The 20,801-nt window shown below is 50.5% G+C and overlaps 1 protein-coding gene across 1 annotated transcript in view; it reads left to right on the forward strand.

The window, feature by feature from the left end:
• Positions 1–14: 14 nt before the first annotated feature.
• Positions 15–20,801, forward strand: part of JADE2 (jade family PHD finger 2) — a 131,974-nt gene continuing 111,187 nt past the window's right edge. The window contains exons 1-2 of the mRNA XM_051844221.2: positions 15–193; positions 3,443–3,574. The gene's annotated coding sequence lies outside the window, so the exon portion shown is untranslated. The remainder of the gene's footprint in view (positions 194–3,442; positions 3,575–20,801) is intronic.

Genomic DNA, 20,801 nt, shown 5'->3' on the forward strand with positions numbered 1-20,801 from the left:
CCCCATCCCGAGTGAAGCGGACGCCTTCCGTTCTGGGGGCTTAGACGTGTAGCTCTGGTCGGTTCCCAGGGGTCTCCACGCCCCACGCGGGTGGGGGCCCAGCTGTGTGCCCACAGAAACCCGTTCGGACATGCGTCATGCTGTAAGGACCCCAAAGTGCACCAACAGGTCCTCCTCCTTCTGGCGTGGAGCGGTGAGACGCTTATTTCCCTGCGTGAGGGAACTCAAGGCGCACCTCAGGCGCGCACGGCCGAGACGGGGCTCCACGGCAAGCTTCCTGTGTTTCCTTAGCGTGGGGTATTCTGGTTTTTGTTTTTTAATTAATTAATTTATTTGAAAGGCAGAGTTACAGAGAGGCAGAGAGAGAGGTCTTCCATCCACTGGTTTACTCCCCACATCGCTACAACGGCCAGAGCTGGGCCAACCGGAAGCCAGGAGCCAGAAGCTTCCTCCGGGTCTCCCACGCGGGTGCAGGGGCCCAAGGACCTGGTCCATCTTCTACTGCTTTCCCAGGCCATAGCAGAGAGCTGGATCAGAAGTGGAGCAGCCAGGTCTCGAACCAGTGCCCAAAGGGAATGCCAGCACTGCAGGTGGTGGCTTTACCTAGTATACCACAGCACCTGCACCAGCGTGGGGTACTTGGTAATGGGAACTAGGTCTTTCTCCCCCTCCTCACCGTTTTCTCCTCCACCTTCCATATGAAAACATGGAAAGCAAACGCACACCACCCCACCACACTTGGGAGGTAGGGCTGGGAGGAGACTCAGGAAGCCTGTTAGCCTGTGAGCCCCGCCTCCAGGTTCTTCCTTGAGGTTGTGTTGGCCGTCGTAGCTACTGCTTTTTGATGCTGGTTTTAGCATCAGCTTGTCCGTGTCTAGACAAACACGTGCTGGGATTGGATTGAATCTGTGGATTCTGGTGGGTGTCCTGACAGGCAGCAGTTGACGCTGCACCTGCCCTACCGGCGTCTCATAGGAGCATGAGCTGCAGTCCCCACTGCTCTGCTTGGACCCCAGCTCCCTGATGATAACCCTGGAAGGGACTGGATGACGCCCCAAGTGACCCCTGCCACCCAGGTGGGAGACCTCGATGAAGCTCCTGGCTCCTGGCTTCAGCCTGACCCAGCTCCAGCCATTAGAGGAGTGAACCAGCAAAGGGAAGATCCATCTCTCTCTCTCTCTCTGTAACTCTGCCTTTCAAATAAATAAATCAATCATGAAAAGAAACTATTGATAATTCAGGAATTATTATCTTATTAAGAATTAGTGTAAGCCGGCACCGCGGCTCACTAGGCTAATCCTCCGCCTGCGGCGTGGCACCCCAGGTTCTAGTCCTGGTTGGGATGCTGGTTCTGTCCCGGCTGCTCCTCTTCCAGGCCAGCTCTCTGCTGTGGCCCGGGGAGGCAGTGGAGGGTGGCCCAAGTCCTTGGGCCCTGCACCTGCGTGGGAGACCAGGAGGAAGCACCTGGCTCCTGGCTTTGGATTGGTGCAGCACTCCGGCCATGGCAGCCATTTAGGGGGTGAACCAACGGAAGGAAGACCTTTCTCTCTGTCTCTCTCATTGTCTAACTCTGCCTGTCAAAAACAAAAATAGTGTAAATATTGAATATTTCAACCCATGAACATGATCTGTGTCTCCATTTATTTAAATGTCTTATTTTTATTTTATTTAGATAGGTGTCTTATTTTTGTGCTGTATTTCTAAAGGCAGTGAAAAATTAGATTTACACACATAGCTACCACTGCTTTCATTCTGCATTCCTTATCCATCTCTTGCCCCCATCTGGTCTCATTCTCCGTCCAACCCAGGAATTTATGTTAGAACTTCCCTGCTGGTGCCGAGCTGTTTCGCTTTTTGCCTGCCTGGAAGTGTCTTCATCCCGCCTTCTGTATTAGCTGTATGACTGCATGACAGAATTCCGAAATTTAGTGAGCAAAAACAGTAAACACCGTTTATCTCCTGGTTCCTGTGTCAGGAATTCAGAAGTGACTTGGCTATAAATTCCAGCCACTTTGTTGTCTGGGGCTTAGGTTACGTAAAGGTTTGTCTGGGGCAGGAGGATGCACCTACAAGATGACTCACTCTTCCTGGCCCCACGCACCTCCCTGGGTGGCAGGGGACCATGGAGAAAGTGAGCCCAGACACAGCAACGCAGGAGCCACGCGGTCTTTTTCGACTTGGGCTCGTGGGTCGCATACCATGGCCTCTGACTGACTCAGTTCATTCACAGTGAGTCACTAAATCCAGCGCACAATCAAGCAAAGAGATTAGCCTCCACCCTTTGAACTGGGCGTCAAAGAATTTGTGACTGTTCTGCAAACCACCAGACCTCCTCCCCTCCTCCTCCTCTGCATCTTCTCTTCCTCTTCCCCCACCTCCTTCCAAGATTATTGTTTAAAAAATTCCTGTCAGTGGCTGGTGCTGTGGCCTTGTGGGTAAAGCTGCCACCTGAGGTGCCCGCATCCCATATGGGCGCTGGTTCAAGTCCTGACTGCTCCACTTCCGATCCAGCTCCCTGCTAATGCGCCTGGGAAAGCAGCAGAAGATGGTCCAAGTGCTTGGGGCCCTGCACCCATGTGGGTGACCCAGAAGCAGCTCTTGGCCCAGCTCTGGCCATTGTGGCCACCTGGGGAGTGAACCAGCAGATGGAAGATCTGTCTCTCTCTCTCTCTCTTTCTCCGCCCCTCTGTAACTCTGCCTTTCAAGTAAATAAATAATAAAATGTATTCCTACCAAATCTTTTGACTGGGAACCCCAAGCTAACTGTAGAGATAAATATTTCCCCATTAATTATTCCTTTTCTGCTGAAGAACATTTTTTAGCATGTTGGGAAGTATCCTCTGTTTTACTGACTTTTATCTTCAATCAAGAGTGTGTAATTTTATCAGGAGGATTTTCAACACTAAGATAATCATGCAATTTTCTATTTGTGAGTACTAATATGATGACATATCAGTCAATTTTCTAATATTTAACCTTATTTCCATTCCTAGATGGGCCTCTGTTTGGACACAACATGTCATTCTTTCAGCATGCTTTTGGATTTTGTTTGCTAAAATTATTTAGGATTTGTACCTTGAATCTTATACCCTATATAAACCTTTTTTTAAAAATTCTCATGGAGCTCAGGACACACTACCCATGTATATGTGTATATGAAAAAGCCAAAGCAAAAAGGGTCACTCACGCCTGCCCCTGTGCCACTGTCCCCTAGAACAGGGTCACTCAGGGGTCTTCTCATGAACTTCTCACTTGAGGCATTGCAAAACCATCCTTGGAGAGGTGCCCTTCCTGTGCCCCGAGCAGAGGAGCATTCTTATTTCTGAAGGCCCAGAGACACTGAGACAAGTGTGTACAAACAGGCCTGGCTAGGTTTTCCCAACGTATTACCACTCGCTCCTCACCTTGTTAATGTTGGTTTATTTATTTATGTTTTTTGCAGGAAAAGTAGAGACACAAAAACAGAAGAAGAGAGAGAGTCCTTTTGCTGCTTCACTCTCCAAATGCCTCCCACAGTCAGGGCTGGCCCAGCCCACAGCCAGGAGGCTGAAACCCAATCCACATCTTCCACACGGTGAGTGGCAGGGATCCTGGTACTTGCGTCACCATTGGCTGCCTCCCGAGAAGCACATTTGCAGGAAGCTAAATCAGAAGCAGAGAAACTGGGTCTTGAACTAGATGCAGGCTCTTATGCTACGACTCAAACACTGCACCAAAAGCCCACCCTAAATCATATCCTTTTGTCCTCCAATCGTGTTGTCTGTCCGTTCTTCATCAAACCCAAGCAGAACAATATATAAGTTTACCTGATTATCTGAAGGCTCTCTGCCACTTAAAACTTGTGTTTATTTAACAAATGTATGCTTTTCTGTTGTTATTCTGTGTTTCGTTGTAGGGGCATTCACCACAGACTTTGCAATGGATGAGGAAAATAAGTTCTCTCCTTCCCTACTTTTCAATCTATGCATACAGTATTTGCTTAAAAAACAGAAAAAGAGCTTGTTAGGCCGGTGTGGCACCATGGGTTAAGCCACTGCTTTTGATGCCAGCATCTCAGAGTGCCAGTTGGAATCCCAGCTGCTCTGCTTCCAATCCAGCCTCTTGCTCATCGTCTGGAAAATCAGTGGAGAAAAACACAAGAAGTAGGGCCCTTGCTACCCACATGGAAGATAGGGTGGAGTTCTTGGCTCCTGGCTTCAGCCTGGCCCAGACACGGCCATTGCAGCCAACTGGGGAGTGAACCAGCAGATGCAAGATTTTTCTTTCTCTGTCCCTCCCTCTCTCTGTAACTCTGACTTCCAAATAAATAAACAAATCTCTTAAAAATTTTTTTCTTTATGAAAAGAGATGTTTTCTTAAGTTTTTTGTTTTGATTTTTAATTTCTGATTTTTGTATAATTATTTGCTTCCTTCTAATTTCTTATTTTGGACATGGGTCCATTCTCTCTCTCTTTTAAAGATTTATTTATCTTTTTTTGTTTTGTTTTATTTGACAGGTAGACTTTACAGACAGTGAGAGAGACAGAGAGAAAGGTCTTCCTTCTGTTGGTTCGCTCCAAATGGCTGCAATGGCTGGAGCTGTGCCAATCCGAAGCCAGGAGCCAGGAGTTTCTTCCCGGTTTCCCATGCGGGTGCAGGGACCCAAGCACTTGGGCCATCCTCCACGACTATCCCAGGCCTCAGCAGAGAGCTGGACGGGAAGTAGAGAAACTGGGACTAGAACCGGTGCCCATATGGGATGCCGGCGCCACAGGCAGAAGATTAACCTAGTATGCCACGGCACCGGCTCTGAGATTTATTTATTAATTTATTTATTTGAAAGTCTGAGTTACAGAGAGAGAGGAGAGGCAGAGAAAGAGAGGTCTTCCATCAGCTGGTTCACTCCCCGATTGGCCACCGTGGCCGGAGCTGTGCCAATCCGAAGCCAGGAGCCAGGAGCTTCCTCCTCATCTCTCATGCAGATGCAGGGGCCCAAGGACTTGATCCATCCTCTGCTGCTTTCCCAGGTCTTAGCAGAGAACTGGATCTGAAGTGGTGCAGCTGGGACTCAAACCGGTGCCCACATGGGAGCTTTACCCGCTACGCCACAGCGCTGGCCCCCATTTTCTCTCTTTCTTAAATGACTAATTTAGTTTGTGGCTTATGAACTTTATTGACTTTTTCTATATGCTATGTGTGAAATTATTATTTTCTGGAAATTCTGCTGTCTCAGTTTGTATTTCCTTTTGATCATGAAATCCACATACATCTCCAGTTAGTAGGGCACTTTTGTTTGCTTTCTGAAGGTGTAATAAACTTCAGTGTTTGCTCTGTTTCTATACAATAGTATCCACATTACTTTCACTTTGAAAATTTCATGAATCTTTGTATCCTAATATATAATATTTAGTGTCTATGCATGTCTGTGTGTTTGTGTATATAAATATTCCAGAGTACTTTTTTAAAAAAAATTTATGTATTATTTGAGAGGCAGAGTTACAGAGAGAGGGAGAGACAGAGAGAGAGATTTTGCATCTGTTGCTTCACTCTCCAAATGGCTGCAATGGTCCGAGCTGAGCCGATTCAAAGCCAGGAGCTTCTTCCAGGTCCAAGCACTTGGGCCAACTTCTGCTGCTTCCCCATGTGCACTAAGAGGGAGCTGGATCAGAAGAGGAGCAGCCAGGACTCGAATTGGCGCCCATATGGGATGCCAGCACTCCAGGTGGAGACTTAACCTACTATACTAAGGCGTTGGCCGCTCCAAAGTACTTCAAAAGAAAGCGTATTCCTTATTCCAAGGGCACAATGACTGACATATATCAACAATACCTACATTTTTGATGCTGTTGTTTGCACTTCTAGATCTTCATTTAGTTTTGATTGCTTCATCTGTTATGAACTTGGAAAGGTGGATTGAAGTCTTCTACCATCAATGTGTCTTTATCTGAATTTCCTTGTGCTTCTATCCTTTCTACTGTCTGGAAGTTGCCGCTGTGTTTGCTGTTTGGCAATAGGTATTCCCAAGGTAAACTTTCATGGTGATTGTGATTTTTGACATTAAAAAGTATTCTTTTCCATCTTGTTGGAAGCTTTTTGTCCTGAATTCTGTGTTGTCAGTTATTAAGATTCTTTAATGCTTGTGTTTTCCCGGTGTGACTTTCTTTGTTCGTCTTTCCATTACTGACTTCTGCGAATCATTTTTTCTTAGATGCCTAGAATTGCACTGAGTTTGTGATCTACTTTGAAAACCTTTATAAGAAAGACACGTTAGAGGCAGGTATTGGATGTAGTTAGGACACCACATCATATTGGGGTGTTGTCTTGTTAGAGTCCCACGTCTTCTGCCTCCGTCCAGCTCTCTGCTGATGCACATCCTGGAAGGCAGAAGGTGCTACCTTAAGTACTGGGTTTTCTGCCACCGACATGTACGACACGGGGTGCAGGGGCCAGCACTGTGTCTTAGTAGGCTAAGCTTCTGCCTGCAGCGCTGCCATTCGTGTCCTGGCTGCCCCTTTTCCCATTCAACTCTCTGCCTATGGCCTGGGAAAGCAGTGGAAGATGGCACAAGTGCTTGGGCCCCTGCACTCATTTAGGAGACCGGATGAAGCTCTTGGTTTCAGATCAGCCCAGCTCTGGCCATTGTGGCCATTTGGGGAGTGAACCAACAAATGGAAGGCCTTTGTCTGTCTCTCCCTCTCTCTGTAGCTCTGCATTTCAAATAAATAAATAAAATCTTAAAAAAAAAAAAAAAAGACCTGGACTGCAAGGCTCTTGGCTTCAGCCTGGCCCAGCTTGACTGCTGTGGGCATTTGGGCAGTGAGCCAGCAGATGGAAGATTCTCTCTCTCTCTCTCTCTCTCTCTCTCTTCCTTTCAAATAAAATGAAAGTAAATCAATAAAAATAGAAGATAAACGAGTTGAACCCATTTAAACATATTGAGATGACAGATACATTTGGTCTCAATTCTTTTTTAATAGTGTTTTATGTAATATTTTCATAATGTAGATTTTATTTTCACCCCTTCCTTTCTTTTAACATTTACAAATGTGTTTATTTTCATTTTATTTGAAAGAGGTGGGGGGAGACAGAATCTTTCATCCACTGATTCACTTAGCTAAATTCCCTCAACAGCTAGGGCTGGGCCAGAAAAAGCCAGGAGCATGGGACTCGATTTGGGTCTCTCACGTGGATGACAGACACCCAGGTATTTGAGCCAGCCCTGCTGCCTCCCTGGGGGCATGTTAGCAGGATGTGAAGTAGAGCTGGAACTTCGGCCAGCACTCCAATATGGGAGGCAGGTATCCCAAGCAGTGTCTTAGCCACTGCACCAAACACCTGATCCCCTCCCGTTCCTGTGTTTTTTGTTTTATTTTGTTTTGTTTTCAGATAGAGTTATAGACAGTGAGAGAGAGAGAAGAGAGAAAGGTTTTCCTTCCGTTGGTTCACTCCCCAAATGGCTGCTACGGCTGGCGCTGCGCCAATCCGAAGCCAGGAGCCAGGTGCTTCTTCCTGGTCTCCCATGCAGGTACAGGGCCCAAGGACCTGGGCCATCCTCCACTGCACTTCCCGGGCCACAGCAGAGAGCTGGACTGGAAGAGGGGCAGCCGGGACTAGAACCCAGTGCCCATATGGGATGCTGGCGCCACAGGCGGAGGATTAACCAAGTGAACCACGGCGCCGGCCCCCGTTCCTGGTTTTTTAATTGTGTTGATACTGAGGAAGGTTTGCACTTTTGTTCTAGAAGTGTTAGGTAGGAAGTTAGAAACTGGCCTAAATGTGTGTGAGAGAGGCCTGAGGAGAGGAGCGCAACAGCCTCTGAGGCCGCCCAGGATTCTATGCTGCAAGGTCCTGCAAGGTCCTTTCCAGTGGTCTCAGCCCTTCCCCAGGAGAGTCCTCTCTGCTTAGCACCACGGGGTCACCTGGCCTGATAACGTGGAGCAATGAAACCTTCCCCTCCTGCCTGCAAGGCAGACGCCCTAGGGGAGGCTCCTCTGCCGGTGCCAGAACCTGGGGAGGAATTTCCCAAGCTCTCAGCTCTCTGCTGAGCCGCCCGCCTGGCCAGCCGGTGTATTCTCTCCATTTAACCAGGCAACCTTGTTTTCCCCGGTCTGAGTGACTGGGCACTCCCGCTCAGATTCTGTCCCATCCATTCTGACGGATGCCCTACCCCGACAAGCCTTGCTATGTTGCTTACCACTGCTCTCTGTCTCATGCCTGAATTCTCCCTTGCGAGAAGACAAGAACCCCACCCACTCCGCTAACAGAAGCTCCCTTTGTACAAGACTCTTGATCTACGTTGGAGCAGTAGCTTTTGATTCCTTACTAGAAGGGATGATAAAATTATGTCAACCTCTTCCTCTCTGCCTCCTCCATCATCCACACTGTAGAGTTACAGATCTCAGGGTTTATGTTAAATATACTTCAGCTTCCACTTGATTCGGATACTTTACTATTGTTTTAGTCTATCTGAGGTGAGCTGTGACCTCATTCTTCTACCCGTCCTCTCTCTCCCTGCTTCCATCAGGAATGAGAAATCTCTGTGATCATGTTTCTAGTTAAATCTGAGCGATGAACGTCCTCTTCCTCTCAGGGCCCCAAGGGTGTTCCGTGGTGCTGATATTGCCGATCCCTGGTTCTAGCGGTTTCCACAAAAAAGCTTGTGGAAATGATGTTCTCTGATTTCTTTTGGGATTTAGAATGACTGTAGGCTTATAAAAAAAAAGATTATTTATTTGAAGGGCAGAGTTAGAGAGTGAGAAGGAGAGACACTGCATCTGCTGGTTCACTCCCCAGGTGGCTGCAGTGGCTGGGGCCCAGGCATTTTAGCAGGGAGCTGGATCCCACGATGCTGGTGTGGCAGGCGGCTTAACCGGCTGCACCACAATGCCAGCTGCTCCTGTAGGCTTCATCCTGGATCAGCTTGGCCCCTACTTGGCTTCCTCTGGAATTCTCTGAGGTGTCCTCCACTGCGTGTCGTGGAGGTGGGGAGATGCCGGGCTGGAGAAAGCCCTCGGACAAGCCTCGCCCCCCGCCAGGAGCCGCCCCTTCTCTGGATTTCAGAGCCCCCTTGGGTTGGGGGGAGCTTCTCTGTGCATTTCTGTTCTCCACAGTTCTTCACAGCCCTTGCTTCTAGGAGAAGGTACCCACTGCTGAAAGGGTTCTTTCTCCAGAGCTTTCCGAGACTCCGCTGTCCCCAGCAAGCTTGCTTGTTCCACAGCGGCCCTTCAGCGGGACAGAGTAGCCCCTGGGGGTTTCGGAGCCCCCTGACGCTGTACACCCTCTTCTCTCAGGCTCTTCGCCAGGCTTCATGCTTCTTCGTAGTACTCCGCTGTTAGTTTTTCCCCGGTTTCATCAGATACGCAGTTTTCTGGTTTGCTGTTAAGCTTTGAACTTTGCAGAACCAAACTGCTGCCATGTTCCTTCTGAAATGGAGCGTTTTCTTAATTACATTTTGGTACAAATACTTAATCAATGCCAGTGTGACTTACACTTTCAGCTAAACTTCTGTAGATATTCAGGCTTTTTTCCTTCCAATAAATCCTCAAGGTGGAAATCCTGGTTCAAAAGAACTTACGCCCTTTTAAGGCTTTTAGTTTTGCCAAATGACCCTCCATCGAGCTTCCACACCCAGAGGCTGCAGGCAGTCTCTGAAGCGGGTGAGTCATCCTTGCAATCACTGCTGCTGTACCCTTGGCGTTCCAGGCTCACCTGAGTAGCCTGTCTCATCCACGGGAAGACCCCATGCTTTGCGGCTGATGCTGTGTCGAAGCCTCCTGCCCCGGGGTCCTGGCTCTGGAAAAGGGCCTGTCTCCATCACTCTCCGGAACTTTCAGCTCTTGTGTTCTCATGTTGGTCCCTGCAAAGAGTAGAAAGGTAGGGGTGGGGTCGCCATGGGGGTGGGGTGCAGTCCCACGGGTGAAGCCTCCCTGGGTGGCAGGAGCACTGAACCAAGGACCCCAGCGTTTCCTCTCCTCCCCAGCACGGGCAAGCTCCGGAAGTAAGTTCAAGTCCCAGAGGTTCCAAAAGGGTCAAGAAGGAAAAAATATCGATGTTCCTGCACATACAGCAAACAGCCTGAAACAGACAAATGGATCTCAGAGGCAGTTTTAGTTCTGGCCATCCTGCCTTGGAAAAGTAGAAAAACAAATATTTAAAATACTTACTGTAGAATATTTTGTCTCGGGAAATAACCGATTGAGGCTGGTGTCACAGGTGGTGAAAAAGTCGCCCAGAGCAGTCAGAGTGAGCAGAGCTGGATCTCTTGAAGGAGCGGCAGGGGAGCAGCGGGCAGGTGGGACAGCTGGAGGGGGATGGCCGCCACACCGACAGGCGTCCGGGCTGTGCCTGTGAACAGCAGCTTCCTTACAGATGGGGTGAGTTTCCTTGTGGTCCATTGGGTTTTCCCAGTTATGTAATTTGCCAGGGAGTTTGCACTGTGCTTAGCTCGGGACTTTCCCAGTCCACCAGTGCCCTGCAGTGTGATCCCCCACCTATTTATTTATTTATTTTTTTTAGACAGGCAGAGTGGACAGTGAGAGAGAGACAGAGAGAAAGGTCTTCCTTTGCCGTTGGTTCACCCTCCAATGGCCGCCGCGGCCGGCGTGCTGAGGCCGGCGCACCGTGCTGATCCGATGGCAGGAGCCTGGTACTTATCCTGGTCTCCCATGGGGTGCAGGGCCCAAGGACTTGGGCCATCCTCCACTGCCATCCCGGGCCACAGCAGAGAGCTGGCCTGGAAGAGGGGCAACTGGGACAGAATCCGGCGCCCCAACCGGGACTAGAACGCGGTGTGTCAGCGCCGCAAGGTGGAGGATTAGCCTAGTGAGCCGCGGCGCCGGCCCCCCCACCTATTTTTTAAAACATTAAGAAGAGAGAGATCCCGGTGCTCTTTGATCTGTAGGGGAAGGAGAGACGTGAAAGTTTTCACACCTTGCCATCGGTGGCTATTGGAGAATATCTGCATTGCGAGGGGTTGTCGTCTGTATCCTTCTTGGATCTAGCGTTGCCCATGGATACCAGAATCCAGACACTCAAGCCCCTGGTACAGTTCATGTTTGCATATGACCTGCTCACTTCCTCCCCTGTACTTCAAGTCATATCCAGGTCACTTATAATGCAAATATATTGTAAATGCATAGATATGTAAATAGTTGTTATACTGTAGTGTTTAGAGAATAATGACAAGAAAAATAATTCTGTGCATGTTCAAGACAGACATAATTCTAATATTAAAAAATTTTGTGTGGGGAGCAACTGGGAGCAACTCGGACTAGACTAAGTTACTGGAATTAAGACTTATTCTATGCATCTGCTCTCCCACAATATGGCGCTGAGAAGGGAGAAACAGCTTCTTCACAGCTGCCTCCAGTTCAACCAATAAACTGTAGGACTTGCTCCTGATTGGAGGAGAGCAGCGTACTCGGCGTGTGGGTAGCAGAGTTGGGATTGGCGGAGGAGGACTATAAAGGAGGAGAGAGACAACATGCACCAGGAACATCTAAGGGGAACACCTGTGCAGCCCCCGAGAGAGCCGGCCGGCGGTGTGCTGCTCCCCCGCGGAAGTGGGGAATGTGGCAGGGGGAACCGCCCTTCCACGGAGGTGGAAGGGTCGGTAGCCAACCCGGGAAGAACCAGCAGCAAACCCGGGGAGGGCCGAGCAGATGAAAGAACAGCGCAGGGTCCTGTGTCGTTCCTCCACGAAGAGGGGGAGCGACATAATGGTGCCGTGACTCGGATATGAAGCCTAGGCAGGGTTTAGTGTCGTTCCTCCACGAAGAGGGGGAGCGACATTTTGTAATTTTTTTGAGAGATAGACAGGAAGTTCCCATCCGCTGGGAGCCACAAAGGCCAAGGCTGGGTCAGTGCAAATCTGAATGGGAAACTCTCAGGGCCTCAGCAGTGTGAACCTGCTGCCTCCCACAGTGCGCATTGGCAGGAAGTTGGTATCAGATCCGGGAACTCAGATACGGGACGTGGGTCTTAGCTGCTAGCCTGAGTGTCTTCTACCCTGTTCTCTCCTAGGGCTTCCCCTGTATCCTGAATGTCCAGCAGTGCAGACTTCCACAAGACAGAATAATATGCAAGACATTTTTTAGTCTACTTACAAAAATTGCTTCAGGTTGACATTACAAAGCAATGGAAATTCGAATCCCAACATCTTCCTCCTACAGGAAGGTAGCCTATTTCTTACTGCAAAGGTAGTAAGGATAAAAATCGGATTAGCTTCTGTCTTCCAAAAGTTTGTCCATTATTTATATTCATACAGGATAGCATTTTCTGTACCAAAATGCATGAACGTTTTAGCCTTTTGTAAATGTAAGCTCAATTTTACTCCACTGAGTTAGACAAGTCTCTCTGCCAGAAACCTTAAAATTGATGTTCTCCTAGCAGCAATCTAGTGGCTGGTTTGACTTCACTGAATGGATGCTCAGCCTTCAGATCACAGAAAGTTAAAGTTCTTTGCTATTTTGGACGCCTCAGGCCATAACGGGAGAACTTCAGTGTGAGTACCTTATTTTAAGAACAGCATTCATGAAGTGCTCACAGGGAAGGAGGTGGAGGAGGGAACTTGAGACCAGATTACAGGAGCAGCAGCGGATAGAGTTAGAGAGGCCCTTTAACATCTTCAGAGAAGATGGCTTGTTCTTTGTTCTATTCCAAGGGAAGCATCGGGCCAAAGAATGAAAGCTCTGCAAAGCCAGATTTCGTCCTTAAATGGAAGAATTAAAAAATTTTTTTTTCATTTACTTACTACATTTATTAGTAAGAGAGGGAAAGAAACACACACACACACATTTTCTTGGAGGGAGGGAGAGAGAGGAAAAGAGAAGGAGAGAGCGAGATTGAGATTGAGATCCTCTGCCCGATGGTTCATTTCCCAAAGGACAGGACCAGGAACTCAGGCAGGGACTCCCACACGGGTGGCAGGGACTCAGCCACGTGAGCCATCACCTGCTGCCTCCCAGGGCGCACAGGCTCAGGAACAGGGCCCAGAAGAGGATCCAGGACTGAGACCGAAGGACTCCAGTAGGGGACACAGGCCTGCCAAGCAGGGACCTAACCCCTGTACCATATGTTTGCCCAAATGGAAGAATTTTAAATAATTACAGGTGTCTGAAAAATATAGAAGACCTCCTTGGGTTGAAATGAGCTTGCTACCCATGGGAGAATTCAAAGAAACGGTGATCTCACAGATCTATGATAAATTAATGACTGACTACCATAATTAAACATTTTACAACTTTTTTTTTTAAATTGAGGAACATAGCCTTTTGTTCTTAGAAAGCTCTGATGATGTTTAAGCAAACAATGTTGTTATTCTGACCATTGGCCATGTGGTGGTTCATCTGAGTTATTCTGAATTGGTTTTCTGCCATTGGGTCCTTGCTGGCTGGCTTCTAATGGCATCACCAAAGGAATAATTCATGGCAAAAACAATAGGATTGGTTTACATTTGTGTTCTGCACCTTTGATTGCCTCCTGGGCTCACAGGGACTGATGAGGGAGGGACGTTCTGTGACTAGACACAGTGGGGACTCGGAGCACGATCCCCTGCCAAGTATGGCCCCTGGGCGTGCTTGGTGCTTTCCATGCAGAGAGCAAGGGCTGCCTGGTCCCCAAGTCCTTGACTTCACTTCAAAAAGGAATTCAGGAGTGAGACTGTGGAATAGCACACAGTGAGCAGCCAGCATTTTCCAGAGAGAGCAGAGACCTGCATGGCACAGAGGCAGGCCCACTTGAGGGGAGTGGCCTGTGGAACTGTGTTTACCGTCGTAGGGGTTGCTTAATGAAAGGGGAGGTGCATTCATGGAGTTTCCTGGGGAGTAGGTGGAGATTTTCTGGAGTCTAGCTACTGTCCTTTTCACTCCTTCTGTGTCAGATGTTTCCTGACATGAGGGCTGCAGGTGTGTCACTAGCAAGCAGGGAAGAGCTGGGGGTCAGCCTATTGAGCCCTGGCCCCCTCTGCTGGTGTGAGCCTTGTCCAGGCGGGGGTGTGGTTTATATTCAGAGCAAATGGAACCAAACGCCTGTCCTGCAGGTCCTGAGACAGCAGGAGCTGCCATGTGCCAGCGGCTCCGCTGCTTTCTCACCTTGCCCCTCGCTGTGACCTGTAGGGCACTGGATGTCCTCCCTGACCTCTGTCCCTTCCGTCTCGGGCCGCTTTCTTCTTTCCCAAACCCAGCAGCCTTCCTCCCCAAGTGGGTTACAGAAAGCAGAACCCCTCTCCCCTGAGACGTGCAGAGGTCATCCTCTCTCTTCCCCTTCTGCACTGAAGGGGCTCTGCTCTACACCTGTCCCTGGGAGCACAGAATGCCGTGCAGAGGGCTGGGCACACAGGCCCTGCTGGGTTTCCCCTCAGGCGGTCACTACCAGGCCACCTTTTCTGTTACATTGCTTCGTGGCCATCCACTCTCCATCAAACCTGAGCATAAAAACACCTTTCCTTCACTCTCGGTCTTCACTCGTGAAGTCTCCTACATCACAGAAAATCTTGAAAATGAGCTTGTTTTGCACTTCTCTTGTTGACCCGCCTTCTGTTAGTGGAGCTTGGGCTGTGTCCTTCGTGACTTCGTGACAGCTAAGACAGGCATGTCATCTTTCCACTCTTCTGGTTCCCGACCAGTGCGCAGCACCTGGCCAGGAAGTCTCAGCCTCACGTCCGTCTCCCGCACTGGAATATTCATTGCCAAGGCCCTTCCATCGTCTCTTCCGCCACTGTCCTAGCACGTGAGGACAGTGACACCAGAGTTCACGTGTCAGGGTCCCAGGTGTTATTTTCATTTAACTTTTCTTTTGACAGTTACCTTTCAGCAGAGGCATTTGGCCCAGTGGTTGGGAGGCCAGTTGAGAGATGCCCACATTCCATATCCATACCTGGGTTTAAGTCCCAATTCCACTCTCCATTCCAGGTTTCTGCCAGTGTGCACCCTGGGAAGTATCAGGTGGTGGCTCAAGTACTTGGGTCCCTGCCACCCCACATGAAAGACCTGGATTCAGTGCCTGCTCCTGGCTTCAGCCTGGGCCAGCCCTGGCCATTGCAGGCACTTAGGAAGTCAACCAAAAGATGAACTCTCTGTGTTTGTGTCTCTCACAAATAAAATGGATGAATAAAAATCCCCTCTTATCTGTATGAGAGCAGTGTGGACATGCACAACAATTGAAAGGTTGGACAGGAAGGCAGTGCCTGTCCCTCCCTCACCTGCTCCTCTTCTGGTCTCCAGAGGTACCCAGTTCAACTCTTAGGTGCTTCTTGCAGTTTTGTTTTGTTTTTTAGAGAAGGAGATATTCCATCCTCTAGGTCACTCCCCCAGTGGCCGCAATGGCTGGGGCTGAGCCAGGCCAAAGCCAGGAACCCAGAACTCCATCCTGGTCTCCCATGTGGGAGGCAGGGACCCAAGCACTTGGGCCATCTTCTGCTGCTTTCCCAGGCACATAACAGGGAGCTGGATCAGAAGTGGAGCACTAGGACTCAAACCGGCGCAGAGATGGGGTGCCGTTGTCACAGGTGGCACCATGACACTGGCCCTTGGCTGACTCTCTTGTTTGGGTGGAGGGCTTCCCAGGAAGGAAAACTGTGGGGCAAATTATTTTCCATCTCCCTTGTTATAAACGTCGTAATTCTCCTGTGCTTGTTGACCAAGGGCTTGGATTTGATTCCTGGGCTGAACCCCACTGCCGTCTGGAGCTCTGACTCCCCTCCATGGGGCTGTGGGGCCCCTGAGATTACCGACTCCGGATGGACCTGCTTTTCCTTTCTGTCTTCTTTCAGGGTCTTTGCTTTACCCTGGTGTTTTTGTTTTATTTATTTATTTTTTTGACAGGCAGAGTGGACAGTGAGAGAGAGAGACAGAGAGAAAGGTCTTCCTTTGCCGTTGGTTCACCCTTCAATGGCCGCCACGGCCGGCACACTGCAGCCGGCGCACCGCGCTGATCCGATGGCAGGAGCCTGGTACTTCTCCTGGTCTCCCATGGGGTGCAGGCCCAAGTACTTGGGCCATCCTCCACTGCACTCCCTGGCCACAGCAGAGAGCTGGCCTGGAAGAGGGGCAACCGGGACAGAATCCGGTGCCCCGACCGGGACTAGAACCCGGTGTGCCAGCGCCGCAAGGCGGAGGATTAGCCTAGTGAGCCGCAGTGCCGGCCACCCTGGTGCTTTTGACATTTCATGATAATGAACCTTGAGAAGGAAACATTTTCTCTCCCTGAGGATTTGTATAATGTATTGAAGGTTTTCTATTCTTCCCTGAATTTATGGGTTCTCCCTCCCACCCTTCACACCCTGCCCTTCCCCCATCTCTCTGGTCTTCAGCATTCTTTAAATATCCAAGGATCCAGTTCTCTGATCCTATTAAAGGATTAGGTGCTGAAGACATGACTGGGTGGCCAGCACGCTTGGGTGGAGCTTATCCAATGGTGGACTTCCCTGCCTGGGAGCTTGGTCCTGAGCTGACTCCACCACAGGTCTTTGCTGGGGCAGGTGTGGTGGCACAGTGCGTTAAGCCGCTGCTTGGGATGCATACATCTCATCTAGGAGTTGTCCGTTGGAATCACAGCTTCCTGCTAACGTGTCTGGGAGTCATGGTGGTCACGTCCCGAGTAGTTGGGTCCTTGGGTTTGTATCAAACACCCATTCCCTCCACTCCTATTCTTAAAGCAATCATTACATAAAGTAATTCTTTTTTAAAATATTTATTTATTTGTGAGGCAGAGTTACAGAGAGAAAGACAGGGAGAGGCAGAGGGAGAGAGATTTTCTTTTCTTTTTTTTTCTTTTTTTTTTTTTTTGACAGGCAGAGTGGACAGTGAGAGAGAGACAGAGAGAAAGGTCTTCCTTTTTGCCGTTGGTTCACCCTCCAATGGCCACCGCGGCCAGTGCACTGAGGCCGGCGCACAGCGCTGATCTGATGGCAGGAGCCAGGTGCTTCTCCTGGTCTCCCATGGGGTGCAGGGCCCAAGGACTTGGGCCATCCTCCACTGCACTCCCAGGCCACAGCAGAGAGCTGGCCTGGAAGAGGGGCAACCGGGACAGAATCCGGCACCCCAACCAGGACTAGAACCCGGTGTGCTGGCGCCGCAAGGCGGAGGATTAGCCTAGTGAGTCGCGGTGCCGGCTGAGAGGTTTTCCATATGCTGGTTTACCGTCCAAGTGGATGCAACTGCCAGAGCTGGGCCAATCTGAAGCCAGGATCCAGAAGCTTCTTCTGGGTCTCCATGTGGGTACAGTGGCCCAAGCACTTGGGCCATCTTCCACTGCTTTTCAAGGCACATTAACAGGGAGCTGGATCAGAAATGGAGCAGCTAGGACTCAAACTGGCATCCACATGGGATGCTGGCGCCACAGGCGGTGGCTTAACCTAGTAGTCCACAGCACTGGCCCCTAAAATAATTCTGTAAAGGTTAAAATCTCCTTAAGGTACATCAAGGGAGCAAGAAGGACCAGCGATGTGGTAGAGCAGGTTAAGCCTCTGCCAGCACCTCACCGTGGTGTGCCAGTTCAAGTCCCGCCTACTCCACTTAGGTTCCAGCTTCCTGCTAATGCACCTGGGAAGGCAGTAGATGACGTCCAAGTGCTTGAGTCCTTGCCACTCACATGGGAGATCAAGATGGAGTTGCTGGCTCCTGGCTTCAGCCTGGCCCAGCAGGTAAATAATCTCTCTCTCTTTCCGTAAGGTAAATAAATTGTGTGTGTGTATTTGTGTGTATTCGTCTTCCCCTTGAGCCTGGTCGGTTTCTACAGAAAAGGATTCTTTAGTCTCCATCATGAAGGTGAGGTGTGTGCCTGGCTTGCAGGTTCCCCAGCAGGAGGGCGAGGACGGGGTTGGGGGAGCTCAGTTCACCTTTTAGCACCCAGGGTTTCATTTATTCCCCATCTTTTCAGGTCTGCATGTCACACCCACCCTCCCCAGCCGGATTCCCTGACCCAGATTCCCCAGGAAGTAAACAAGAGGTCAGCTGGAGGAGCCAGCAGGTGTGGGTCACCTACTGCTCACCTGGACTCTCCCTGGCCCTCAGGTGGCCCAAGTCTCCCATTCCCAGCTCCGTCTCCCTTGGCAGCTGCCCTGCTTCTCCCATGGACTCTGGCTGTGAGTCACCTTTCCTCCAAGGCGTGGCTCCACCCTGCCTTGGAGGCACTGTCACTTCCTCTCTCTCCCTAATCCTCACAGTTTCCCTTGTAGGTTTTGGGGAGGGAGCAGACTCTGCCATGTGGAACCAGATGTTCTTGGTGTCACATTTGTTTTTATTATTTAGTTAAGAAGGAGAGACACAGGCCGGCGCCGCGGCTCACTAGGCTCATCCTCCGCCTGTGGCACCCACACCCCAGGTTCTAGTCCTGGTCGGGGCACCGGATTCTGTCCCAGTTGCTCCTCTTTCAGTCCAGCTCTCTGCTGTGGCCCAGGAAGGCAGTGGAGGATGGCCCAAGTCCTTGGGCCCTGCACCCGCATGGGAGACCAGGAGAAGCACCTGGCTCCTGGCTTCGGATCAGCGCGGTGCGCCAGCTGCAGCACGCCGGCTGTAGTGGCCACTGGGGGGGTGAACCAACGGTAAAGGAAGACCTTTCTCTCTGTCTGTCTCTCTCTCTCACTGTCCACTCTGCCTGTCAAAAACATAAAATAAAATAAAAATGAGGTCACATTGGATTAGACTGTGTCTAGATCCACTATGATTTCTAAAAAAAAAAAGAAGAAGAAGAAGGAGAGACACAAAGATCTGCTATCCATTGGTTGACTCCCCAAATGAGCACAACAGCCAGGCCAAAGCCAGGAACCTGGAACTCCATCCAGGCCTCCTGTATGGATACAAGGGCCCAAACACTTGGGGCATCATCCCCTGTCTTCCCACAGGCATTGCAGGGAGGGGAGCAGTGGGGAGTTGAACCAGCCCCCGTATGGGATGCTGCCATCATGGGTGGCATTTTAACCCACCGCGCCACACCACCAGCCCCTGCTGTCACTTTTCACTCTGAGGTAATTTCAGGTGACAATTTCCAGGTCTGTTCTGGAATGTCAGCTTTATGTCCACACTGTCACTTTGGATTTTATTTTGAAGTAACCCCCCCCCCCTTTTTTTTTTGACAGGAAGTGGAGCTAAGTCCAAGTGCACGCGTGATTTAGGCGTGTTGGTAAAACACTCCTGACCTCCTGAACAATGGCACAAGCCCCAGCTGGCTCTCTGCTTCCCTGCCTGCTAGTGGGGATAGAGAAGCAAGGAAGGCACTTGGGAGCCCAGCCCTTGTCCCTGGGGCCCCCAGATCTGCTGGCTTCTCTGCTTGACAAAAGCACAGAAAAGAGCAAAACGCTCTCTGAACCCATCACAGGCCCCACTCCACTCCTGTGTATTCATACCTGCCTGGCTGGACTGTGTCTGCTGGCTGATCGCCCTCACCCACAGACCTCACAGGACCCTCCGTGTGTGCTGTGCTCTGGGTCTCGTGTTACCAGGGATGTTTTGGGGTACCTCTTTATCCTTCTTGCTGAAGGGCTCACAGTCTCGGGGGGCGACCACCATTTCAAGGGCTGTGCTGTGCCCAGAGCCAACCTGAAGTCCAGATGTACCGTGGGGAAAGCTGGGTTGGGTCAGTTAAGGGGGCTCTCAATGAATATGGCTGGGGAGGGGACACCCAAGCATGGGCTGGAGAGTGCGTGGGCAGGTGAACGGGGCCTCGAACACCACACTGCGGGTCTGGGACTTCTCCTGCAGTGGGAGCCTCACCAGGATGTTGAGCACAGAGAGAGACACGAGATAAATATCACTGCGAGGAAATCAAGCTGACAGCCTTGGGTGGGAGGGGCCAGAGAGGCAGAGGCCAGAGTCCAGGGGGCCTGTTAGACAAGGGGCTCAACACCGGCTAGACAGACGCCTAGGGGAGCTTCTGAAAAAGCCAGGCCCTGGCCTCTACCCTGGGAGACTTTGTTTCAGGGGACCTGGGGAGCAGCCTAGGAATCTGTGTTCTCACAGTGATCAGCAGGTATGGCGCTGAGCTGGGAAGCCGTCATGGCAGGCCTCTCCAGGGGACTAGACCCCAAACAGGGGCTGCGACTCTGGGCAGGCACAGGAGGAGACTGCTTAGAGCAAGCTTGCCTGACTTCTGCTTCTCTGGGGTCTAGGGAAGTGTAACCATGAGGAAGACCATGGTGTTGGCCCAGAGAACCTTGAAGAAAATCAGATTTTTAAAATATTTATTTATCTGGGAGAGAGAGAGAGAATCTTCCATCTGCTAGTTCACTCTCCAAATGGGTGCTATGGCGGGGATTGGGCCAGATGGTAGCCAGGAGCCAGGAGCTTCATTTAGGTCTCCTACCTGGGTGCAGGGGCCCAAGTTTGAGCCATCTTGCACTGCTTTCCCAGGTGCATTAGGAGGAAGGTGATTGGAAGTAGATCCTCTGGGATACGAACGGGTGCCCATATGGGATGCCAGTGGCTTAACCCGATGGGCCACAATATTGCCCCAGAAATCCAGGTTTGGCAGCAGATAATGACAAGTAGCATTCAGGAGCCACAGAGCCTAGGACTGGGGAGTGATGAACCTGTGGGCACCTAGCTCCTTTCACAGTCACAGAGCTGGGAAGCTGAGGCTGCAACCCAAGTCTCTTAGGTCACACATGGCACAGAGGGACATACAAGGACGTGCACAGGGACCTCTCCAGCAGGCAGGAGGGATGGTGGCTCAGAGACTGGGTGGGGTGGAAAGTCTGTGTGGGTGAGTCACCTGTGGGTAGCAGCCTCCTCACCTGCAGAGAGCAGCTGATACCAGCAGTGAACTGGAGACGGCTGTTGGGAGGGATGGACAAGACATGGGGCGCAGAGCCTGCAAGCTGGGGAGCA

Source organism: Oryctolagus cuniculus, chromosome 6, assembly GCF_964237555.1.
Source record: "Oryctolagus cuniculus chromosome 6, mOryCun1.1, whole genome shotgun sequence".
In the NCBI taxonomy this organism is placed as follows: Eukaryota; Metazoa; Chordata; class Mammalia; order Lagomorpha; family Leporidae; genus Oryctolagus; species Oryctolagus cuniculus.